This window comes from Scyliorhinus torazame, chromosome 16 (assembly GCF_047496885.1).
Source record: "Scyliorhinus torazame isolate Kashiwa2021f chromosome 16, sScyTor2.1, whole genome shotgun sequence".
Taxonomy (NCBI): Eukaryota; Metazoa; Chordata; class Chondrichthyes; order Carcharhiniformes; family Scyliorhinidae; genus Scyliorhinus; species Scyliorhinus torazame.
Window position 1 is genome coordinate 17,124,163 of NC_092722.1, and position 11,415 is coordinate 17,135,577.

Here is an 11,415-nt window from a genome sequence, read left to right on the forward strand (position 1 = left end):
ACTTCAAGATGGTTTCATTTTTCACCTTTTCACCATCCTTTAAGAAATGCACACAGTAAATATACTTTATCGTTTAAAAAAAACAACACACACAAACAGGTATAATAATATAGTCCATTTGTTTTCGTTCTTCTTCCTCCAACTGAAATCCTTCTCAATTGACAGTCTCTTTGATCAAGAAGGTCTCTGCACGATTCGTCCATTTCTCTACGCCTCGGCATTTCTCTTTAAAGTCAGATACTTTAGTTCTATCTGATCACAGAGTCCCGTGTAATTCGCCAACACAGGAGCATTGGTTATCACAGCTTTCAGGCCGTCAAATGCCTGTTGACACTCCGCTGTCCATTGAAATTTTCGACGTATCTTCAGTAAGTCCATCAGTGGAGCAACCACGCTATAAAAACTTTTCACAAATGTTCGATCAAATCCACTCATGCCAAGAAATCACATTATTTCCCTTTGTCTTGAGGGTATCGGAAACTCCTCAATAACTGTTGGTTTCACATCCCGTGTGACCATTCGACACGGTCCAATTGTATGGCCAAGGAAAGTGACTTGGGCTTTTCCAAATTCACTTTTGGCTAGGTTTATCACCAAACCCGCCTCCTGAAGTTGATGGAATAACTCCATCAGATGTTTTAAATGTTCTTTCCATGTCTGGCTGAAAATCACCAGATTGTCGATGTATACCGCACAATTGGGTAATCCTGAAACAACTTTGGTAGTTAACCGTTGAAATGTGGCTGGGGCATTTTTCATGCCAAATAGCATAACTTTGAATTGGTATGTACCATCTGGAGTCACAAAAGCTGAAATCTCCTTCGCCCTTTCAGATAAAGGTACCTGCCAGTAACATTTAAGTAAATCCAGGTTGGAAATAAAAGCTGATTGTCCCACTTTCTCAATGCAATCTTCCAAACGTGGGATAGGATAAGAGTCCATTCTTGTAACTGCATTAACCTTTCTATAGTCCACACACAACCGTTGGGTACCGTCTGGTTTAGGTACCATCACTATGGGTGAGCTCCATTGGCTGCAACCCATTTTTAATCATACTCTCAATCTCTTTGTTAACGTGTGCCAATTTTAAAGGGTTAACTCTGTACGGATGTTGTTTGATTGGAACAGCATTTCCCACATCTACATCATGTATAGCCATTTTAGTACTTCCCAATTTATCTCTACAAACTTGCCCACGTGATATCAATAACCCTTTCAGGTCAGTCCGTTTTTCCTCTGGCTACCTTTTAAGCATATTCACATGACACACTCGGTGAGTCTTCCTTCTATCTGGTGCTTTTACCATATAATTCACCTCACTTAATTTCCTTTCAATCTGATGAAGTCCACAAAACCTAGCTTTTAAAGGCTCACCTACCACTGGTAACAACACTAAAACTTTATCTCCACTGGCAAAACTACGAACTTTGGATTTCTTGTCCGCTACCCGTTTCGTCACATTTTGTGCAACTTTTAAATGTTGTCTACCCAATTCACCTGCTCTATTTAATCGTTCCCTAAAATTTGACATGTAATCCAATAATGTAAGTTCTGATTTCTCACTCACCAATTTTTCCTTAATCAATTTAATTGGTCCTCTTACCTCATGACCAAAAATTAGTTCAAAAGGACTAAATTTGGTTGACTCATTAATTGCAAATAGTACGAATGGAATTCCTTTATCCCAATCCTCTGGATAATCTTGACAATTAGCCCTCAACATTGTCTTTAATGTCTGATGCCACCTTTCTAACGCTCCCTGCGATTCTGGATGGTACGCAGTTGATTTGAATTGTTTTATTCCTAAGCTATCCATAACTTCTTTGAATAACCTTGAGGTAAAATTTGATCCTTGATCCAATTGTACTTCCGTGGGTAGTTCATATCTAGTAAAGAATTTAAGTAACTCCTCCACAATCTTTTTAGCTGTAATATTACGTACTGGAATGGCCTCTGGAAACCTAGTAGACACACCCATTATAGTCAAAAGATATTGATTCCCACTTTTCATTTTAGGAAGCGGTCCTACGCAATCAATTAGGACCCTTGTAAAAGGTTCCTCAAATGCTGGAATGGGTATTAAGGGCGCTGGTTTTATCACTGCTCGAGGTTTCCCTATTATTTGACATGTGTGACATGATTGACAAAATTTAACTACATCTTTATGTCGTCCAGGCCAATAAAAATGTTTTGGGATTTTCGCTTGAGTTTTCTTTTTTCCCAAATGACCTCCCACTGGTATCTCATGTGAAACTCGCAACACCTCCTTTCTAGACCCTACCGGCAATACTACTTGATGAACTTCTGCCCACTTTTCATCCGCCTGCATTTGCAAAGGTCTCCATTTTCTCATCAAGACATCACTTTTATGGTATAACACTCTGGTATATTCTCAGATTCCACTTCCGTATATGCTCTCTAATACATCCGTTTTATTTCTGCATCTTTTTGTTGTAACTCTGCCAATTTTCCTGAACTAAAAATATCCGCCTCATCGTCCACCTGTTCTTGTTCTTTTTCAACCATCTGATCAAAAATCGTTTCTGATAATTGCACTTCAACTTCACCTTCACTCTTTGATTTCTCCTCTTGTCTTAACCTGTGACTTTGCGATCTTGTTCCTAAACAATCCTGAAAAATCCCAGGATATTAGTCCTTCATCACTTCAGTTGTCTGATTTTCCATTGGCTTATCAACCACAGTAGGCATCACTCCCACCTGCGATCCAGTACATTACCCAAGATAAACTGTATTCCTGGACAAGATAGTTTCTCTATTACTCCTACTACCACTTCACCACTCTTCACTGGACTTTCCAACCTTACCATATATAATTGAACACTACTTCTCTCACCCTGAATTCCACATATTACCACCTTTTCTGGCAACATTCTTGCCAAACTACATAACTCCTCATCTCTTACCATTAAAAATTGACTAGCTCCCGTATCTCTTAAAATTGTGACTTCCTTACCTGCTCCTCCTGATACACATGAGTAAACTTTACCCACACAAGTAAATTATTTAAAGAGATCTGGCACCTTCTTATCAATCACCTCTTGATCAGGCTGTACAATCTTTTGCACCTCCTTTGCTTCACTTGGGCTTTCCTTTACCACTTTAACAAACCCCACTGTCTTATCCTGTTTTACCACATCAGCCTTCCCAGTGCTTTTCTTCAACCACCAACACTGTGACTTTACATGGCCTAGCTTATTATAGTGAAAACGTTTGAAATTTTTCATTTCTTTTCCACCATCCTGGAATTCTGTTTTAATCTGAGGTTCATTCTCCTTATTATCTCCCATCAGATCACCTTTACCATTACCACGAGTATTTCTCATGTTCCCAATTTCTATCCCTCACAGGCTGAAACTGATGTCGGAAACCAAGCTTTGATTTATTAACTAATTCATAATCATCTGCCATTTCTGCTGCTAACCTCGCAGTTTTAACCCTCTGTTCGTCCACATGAGTTCTCACTACATCAGGAATTGAATTTTTAAACTCCTCCAAAAGCATAATTTCTCTGGGAGCTACATACGTTTGGTCTATTTTCAAAGCCCTTATCCACCTATCAAAATTACTTTGTTTGAGCCTTTCAAACTCCATGTATGTTTGACCAAATTCTTTCTTTAAATTTCTAAACCTTTGTCTGTAAGCTTCAGTCACTAGATCATATGCACCCAAGATGGATGTCTTCACCTCCTCATATGACCCAGGTACCTCCTCCGGTAGTGATGCAAACACTTCACTAGCCCTACCGATCAGCTTTGTTTGAATCAGTAATACCCACATGTCCTGTGGCCATTTCATTTGTTTGGCTACCTTCTCAAATGAAATGAAAAAGGCTTCTACCTCCTTATCGTCAAACCTTGGCAATGCTTGGACATATTTAAATAGATCCCCACTAAGCCTTCGACTTTGATGCTCTTTCTCACTATCCTCATCACTATCATCCAACTGTGAAAGTGTACAAACTCAGCAATAGCATGATGGGAAAAATAGCCAACTTATGTAACCATGTATAAGAAAGCTGTGTCAGCTATTACCAAGACCAGACCCTGGCTAACTAGATAAAGCTAAGAATCCACATAATCATATCATACAAAGCCAAAAGAGGGAAAAGAATGCCTGACCTTAGTAAAACCTGATAACAAAGTCATGACCTAGGAATGTCCTGATAACACAACCCCCTCATGACCTAGGACCAGATGAGTCAAGGCATCATGAGGGCAGAGATGAAAGCAAAATAGGACCACGTCTTAATCCCTCAAAAGACAAGATACTGCGAATAAGCCAAGTCAGGGTCTTTCCATGACAACATGTTTGTTCAGAATTTATGACTGTATTGATGTCCTTACTACTGATTACATTTTTGAACAAGGTCTGTTTTTGTAAATTGATACAGATTTTTATTTAAATATTGAACGGTTTCTCCATGTCTTTGCGAGCTTGAGGAAGAACCAGCAGTTTTGCATTAACTGCTCTCTGACTTCAAACTGTAGCCGTACTGTATGCAGACTTTGGTCAATAAAGACTAAATTATTTTATCGAAACAGAGTTGTAACGTTGTTTTCTCCACAGTCTCAAAGTAGGAAAGATTTCCAATTCAACACAACTGTACCTTTCCATTTACGTCTGCCAATTTTAACTGACTGTCATGTTTCATGGCCAGTTTCTGAAGTTCAAACTCTCTCTCTTTATCTTTTTCCCTGATCTGTATCTCCCTTTCTCTTTCTTTTTGTTCTTCCAGGGCTATTCTTTCTGTTTTCCTTTCTTCTCTCTCTTTTTCCTCTCTTTCTCTTTCTTTTTCCTCTCTCTCTTTCGTATTCAAGCTGCTTTCTTTCTTTCTCATGCTCCATTTGTTTAATCTGTAACTGAGTTGTTGCCATTTCCATTGAGTCAAACTGTATCTCAGGCAACTTTAAATGCTTATCCACCGCCATAATAACCTCATCTTTTTGCATTTTGTCAGGTAATGTTAACTGCAATGTTTTTGCCAGATCTAACAGTCGGCTTTTAGTCTCTGTCCGTAAGGTACTGCGTGTAACCGTCTCCACCCCCAAAATCTTCAGAGCCTCTGAAAGAGCCATTGTCCACAACAAACTTATCACTTAAACTAGAATACCACACCTGAAAAGCATTCACAATATGCTCACCCCTCACTGTCTTTAAGTTCAAAAACCAATCCAATAGATAGACTTTTATCCCCCCTCGAGCCCCCAATTTGTTATGGGCCAGAGTTTAGAGAACCCCAAAGTGTATCATGGAGTTCACCTGACCCACAACTTTTAATAGATAGTGGTATGCGGAGCACACCGCCCACTCTACAGGTATGGTACAGCAGAAATGAAAAAGTATTTTAAAAAACAAAACAATGTTTATTCTATGAACTCAAGTTCACCTTTTTAAAACATCCAGTGAACATCTTAGCAACCATCAATTCAAATACAACCCCCAAAAAAATACACCACTAAGTAATCCTTTAAGCTTTCCTTTTAACATCCATAAGACTTAAAACACCTTTTACCAGAAGCACATCAGGTTACAGTCACTACTGAAAACATTTATAATTCTGAATTCACCAAATGATCAAGAGATAGTCTTTTCATGGCAGAGATCAACAGTACACCTGCACTGTCTGGCTTCAGCTCCAACACTGAAAACGAAACTAAAACACACCCTGCAGCAAACAGCCTAAAACGAAAGTAAAAAGCTGACAGACAGCCCAGCGCCACCCCCTCTCTGACATCACTGCAGTAATAAGCACCCATTTCTTAAAGGTACTCTCACTACAGATATGTCTATACACACCCATTTATAAACACCCATTTCGTAAAGGTACTCTCACGTGATGACATTAATCACAAGTTAGTATACAGATACAGCAATTGATTAGGTTGGCAAATGGAATGCTGGTGTTTATTGCAAGGGCCAATTTAGCTCAGTTGGCTGGATAGCTGGTTTGTGAGGAAGAGTGAGGCCAACAGTGAGGTTATTAATGAAGGCCTGCCTTCTCAACCTCGCCCTCACATAAGGTGTGGTGATCCTCAGGTCAAATCACCACCAGTCAGCTCTCCTCCTCAAAGGGAAAAGCTGCCTATGGTCATCTGGGATTATGGCTGCTTTATTTTATTGCAAGGGGAATGGAATATAAAAGTAGGGAAGTTTTACTGCAACTGTCCAGGGCGTTGTGATGACATCTGGAGTACTGTGTGCAGTTTTGTCTCCTTATTTGAAAGAAGCATATAATTGCCTTACAAACAGTTCAGAGAAGGACCAGTCAACTCATTCTTGGGGTGAAGAACTCATATTCTGAAGAAAAGTTGAACAGGTTGAGTCTTTATCCATTGGAATTTGGACGGATGAGAGGTGATTTGATTGAAAAATGTAACATTCTGAGGAAGATTTGACATGGGGATATCGCTTAAAAATCAGGTGTCTCCCATTTAAGATGGAGATTAGGAGAATTGTTTTTGTGCAGAGGGTCATTCGAGTGAGATGGAATGCTCTTCCCCAGAAATCACTAGAGACGGACATTGAATTTATTCAAGGCTGAATTAGATACATTTTTGATATACAAGGATGTCAAGGGTTATGGGAGGCAGACAGGAAAGTGAATTTTAGACCATAGTCAGATCAATCAAGATCTTATTGAAGGATGGAAAAGGCTCAAGGGGCCAAATATCCCATGTTCCTGAGCCATTGTCCTTTTGATACCTCAGATCAAGCCTTAATTGTAGAACTTGGTAATCTAGTTAAAAGGTAAAGTAGTAGAACACAAGAATGTCTGCTTCGCAATATGGGGAAGGGGATTTGGATGGAGAAGCTATTGAGTGAATTGGCCCAGAAATTTATGCCTAAGCCTTCTGATCTGTACAGATAACCTGGACTGAGTTTTCGTGCAAGTGAAATTAGTTTGAAGATGGAGGAAACAGATGGGTGACAAAGCAGCATTTAAATCTCAGTAAATGAACTCCAGGACAGCAACTCAAATTTCTGTGGTATGTTTAACATAATAAAATATTGCAAGATGCTTCACAGGAGCACTATAAGACAGACTTACCAAGCCACATAAGGAGATATAGGTTAAATGGCAAAGACTTAATAACAAAGATAGGTTTTAATGAGTGTTACGTGAGATGGGAGAAGTGGCTAGGTGTAGAAAGGATATTCCAGAACTTAAAGCCTAGACAACTGAAGGAATGACTACCATTGGTGGTGTGATTACAATTGTGAGTGTACAGGAGGCCAAAATTAAATATCTTGGGGGCTTGAGGCGCGGGAGGTGATTGCAAAGATAGAGAGAGGTAAGGCCATGGAGGGATTTTAAAACATAGGTGAGAATTTTAAAATCAAGATGTTGGTTGATTGGGATTCACCATAGGTTAGCAAGCACAAAGGTGATAGGAAACAGAACTTGAACTTGCTATGAGTTAAGACACAGGGAGCAGCATTTTGGATGATCTCAAAATCAGCCAAGGGCTGTGTTGGAATAATCAAGCCCAGAGGTAATTAAGGCATGAATGAGGGTTTTAGCAGATTGTAAGTCAAAATATATATATTATATATACACACACATATATACACATTTGGTATTATGGACAACTGTATCTATCCAAAGAAGGAAACTAAAAAACAAATAACATAAATATGGAAGACTATGTGACTGCCCTACCTAATAAAGGAGTTAGTGAGAATGAAAAGGGAACCCCTGAAAACCAAAAGGTAGCCCATGAAAAGAAATGGTAGCCCTTTGAAAATTTCAAGAAGAGCCCTAGAAAAACATTATTTTGATCCCTGATTGGGGAAAGGGGCATTGGAAGATAAAGATACCCAAAAAATTGGATAAGTAATAAGTGATGAAAATGAATCTAAAATACATTATGCGATAAAAGCAAAGTTAATGCCATAGTCCAAAGGCAAAGTGGACAAGTCATTGTACAAAGACATTCATATCAGTGACTGGAATAATGGAATGATCCTCTGCTAATGGCTGGCGATAGGGATGCGAACCACTGTCAATGACTTGATAAGCAGAAATATATGATTAGATAAGAGAAAAGATTAGGTTGAAAAGTGCAGCGGAAAATCCGACATGCTACGACAGAGGACTTTGGGATGAAACTTACAGGAGTGGATACATATTCTACCATCCTATTCTTGCCAGATGCACGATTGTACTCTCGGGACGTAATACCGATTAGAATTAAAGAACATCAATTTCAGCAGCGTGTGATTGCATTAGGCCAGTCACTGCAATCATGAAAACTGCTACAAAAACAGGATATCACGTAAAGAATGTGAAGAAACGACAGAAATCCCATTGCCTTCGTTCGAAAAGGTGGTTCTGTACAGCGATGAAGGCAATTAAGGACAATTGTGGCGGATCCAGCGAGAAACCAGGAAATGAACACCGGAGGGCTTCACACCCCAGCGGGTTTAACCGCACTAATTCCAGTCTCAAGTTATGCACACACTAAAAAAGAAATCTATTTCTAAAATAAACAGGAAATTTTGAAAACTTGTGCAGCATAAAAGAGAGTGGATAAAACAATTTCATGCGTTTTCCAGCGCATTGGTTCGGTTTATGTTTCTGCAACGTGGAGAACGTTTCTGCATGTTTCCTCCACAACTTTTATGCTACGGAACTATGAACCTATGATTTAGGTGCGTTAAACCTAACAGAATAATTTTTTTTTTGGGGGGGGGGGGGCTGGTTAGAAAAATCTGGAATAAAAGTTAAATTCATTATTCATTACTTTAAATATTTTGACATCAATTACACTCCTATTTTTAAATAGGTAAGACTAAACTCTATTCCCAACCATTGTTGGGAATGTAAACATTAATATCACATTCGTTTAAAATAACACAATAATACATTTTCTCGGGAGTCTGATGTATAAAAATATCAGTGTAAAAATATTACAAATTCATCAAAAGTAATCCAGAGGAACAGATGTCTATTGATGGACTACATTAAATGCTAAATAGTAAAGTCCTGAATTGCTTAGGTAGGGTAAAACATGAAAATACCATTAACGGGCACAAACGCCTTCCGAATGATGTCAGTCAACCCACATTAATATGCTTAATAGCGTTCGCCAGATATTATAGAATAATTTTGTGTCTTAAATCAATATAGAATGCAACCAGAGTAGAGCTGAAATATTTCAACTTCCCCTAGCCTAATGTTTGTAAATTTTAACTATCTGAACACAACAACATCAAGTAAATAGCCTTCAGAAGTCTTATTTTCCAGTCAATTAATATCTACTTACTCTGAACTTTTAAATTAGACAATATAATTCTACCTTCTCCACCAAAATCTTTAAATTTCTAGTGAGCATTATGATAGATCAGAGTAAATTATTATTGGAGACAAAACATAGTTTTGATAGAGCAAAGATGTGGAAGTTGTGATCATGGAAGTGCAATTAAGGAGAAAAAGGTCGGTAGGTCTCAATTTTAACAAGCTATTTTAGCTTTAAGGGATTTAAAATATCAATGTGTAGATTTTTTGCAAAGATTGTGGGCAAGTAAAAACGGCAGAGAATGAAAGGACATAAATCTGTGAATAGTGCTGAATGAACTTGCTGATAAACTGGTCACGTTTTCACTAGTAATATTTTAACTATTAAAAAAATATCATAGTATGTTTACCAACCTGCCCCTCCTCAAACATTATTCTACCAAATCGATTTGGGAATGGGGGTGTGGGGAGAGACATTTAAAAAGCATTTATTCTGTAACTATCTGCACTAATGCAATTCCTCCTACATTGAAATAATTTAAACTTAGCCCCTAGATTTGCGGCCCTGCAGAAGTTTGTTTCCCTTTTGCTGGCTGGAGTTATTGTCTTTGAAATCGGTATCCCTGTTTTCTTATTTATTGTTGGATTTGACTTTTATTCCCTTAAAATGCATACCCTTTCTCTTTTCTCCTCTTTCTGCTTTACCTCCCAACTCCCTCACGTAATTTCTTCTCGCTCTGTCCCTCTATTGATTGCTTAGATACCAATCAATTTCTTTAAAAATATGACTCTGCAAAAGACCAATCCGTCACAATCAATTTGGGAACAGGTCGTCACGAATTTAAATTAATTATTTGAATTAGTTATCTTATTCCTTGCTTGATTTACTATGAAAAGGTTGTTCTTTAAACGTGTGAATGTCTTCCCTATGCAATCATTGCACTTGCACAATTTGACAATGGATGTAAAGCTAAAGGATATGTTTGGTTTAATGTCCATTATATTCTCAAGACCTTGTCAAACGATATTTCGAACAAGCCACATGTGGCTCACGTAAACTGCTATCCGACAGGCAATCTGATCAATGTAGAAATTAAACCCAAGTTGATTTTACCTTTCCAAGATGGACATTCCCATGGAAGAGTATCTTATCAACTCATCTCCTGCCTGTCAAAAGTGACCTCCGTGTTAGAGCATATGCCTCAACAGGTTTACAACTATCATTGTAGGCAAGAATTTCGCTCAATCGTTTGGGCACGCTCGGTTTGCCGCAGCTTTCTTCATAAAAATCCATTTTAGTTAAGTAATTTTGCCCCAGTTATTTCAATTTGAGGAATAGGGTCTAGAAACATCTGCAGAATTATACAAACCTTCAACCTAGTTCTAAATCTCCCTGTTTTTATCTACTAGTAGGTTCCATTAGAACAAAGAACAAAGAAAAATTACAGCACAGGAACATACCCTTCAGCCCTCCAAACCTGCACCGATCCAGATCCTCTATCTAAAACTGTCGCCTATTTTCTAAAGATCTGTATCCCTCTGCTCCCTGCCCATTCATGTATCTGTCTAGATACATCTTAAATGACGCTATCATGCCCACCTCTACCACCTCCGCCGGCAATGGGTTCCAGGCACCCACCACCCTCTGTGTAAAGTACTTTCCACGCATATCTCCCTTAAACTTTTCCCCTCTCATCTTGAACTCGTGACCCCTAGTAATTGAGTCCCCCACTCTGGGAAAAAGCTTCTTGTTATCCACCCTGTCTATATCTCTCATGATTTTGTAGACCTCAATGAGGTTCCCCCTCAACCTCCGTCTTTCTAATGAAAATAATCCTCATCTACTCAACCTCTCTTCATAGCGAGCGCCCTCCATACCAGGCAACATCCTGGTGAACCTCCTCTGCACCTTCTCCAAAGCATCAGACAAAAACATTTAGATAAATCACTGCAGTGGCATTGAAATTCTGGATAGTTCCAGTATTGTGTGATATGATTTTGCACTAACAAAATACAGTTAAACATTTCTCACTCCGATTCAGTGCACGGTGGCTCCTAAAAATATCTATCCATCCTAAAATGAAATCACTGACATGAATGAGTCCAGTGGGGCGGAATTATTCTTTGTTCAATAGCTCTTTTGTTTTAATAGATAG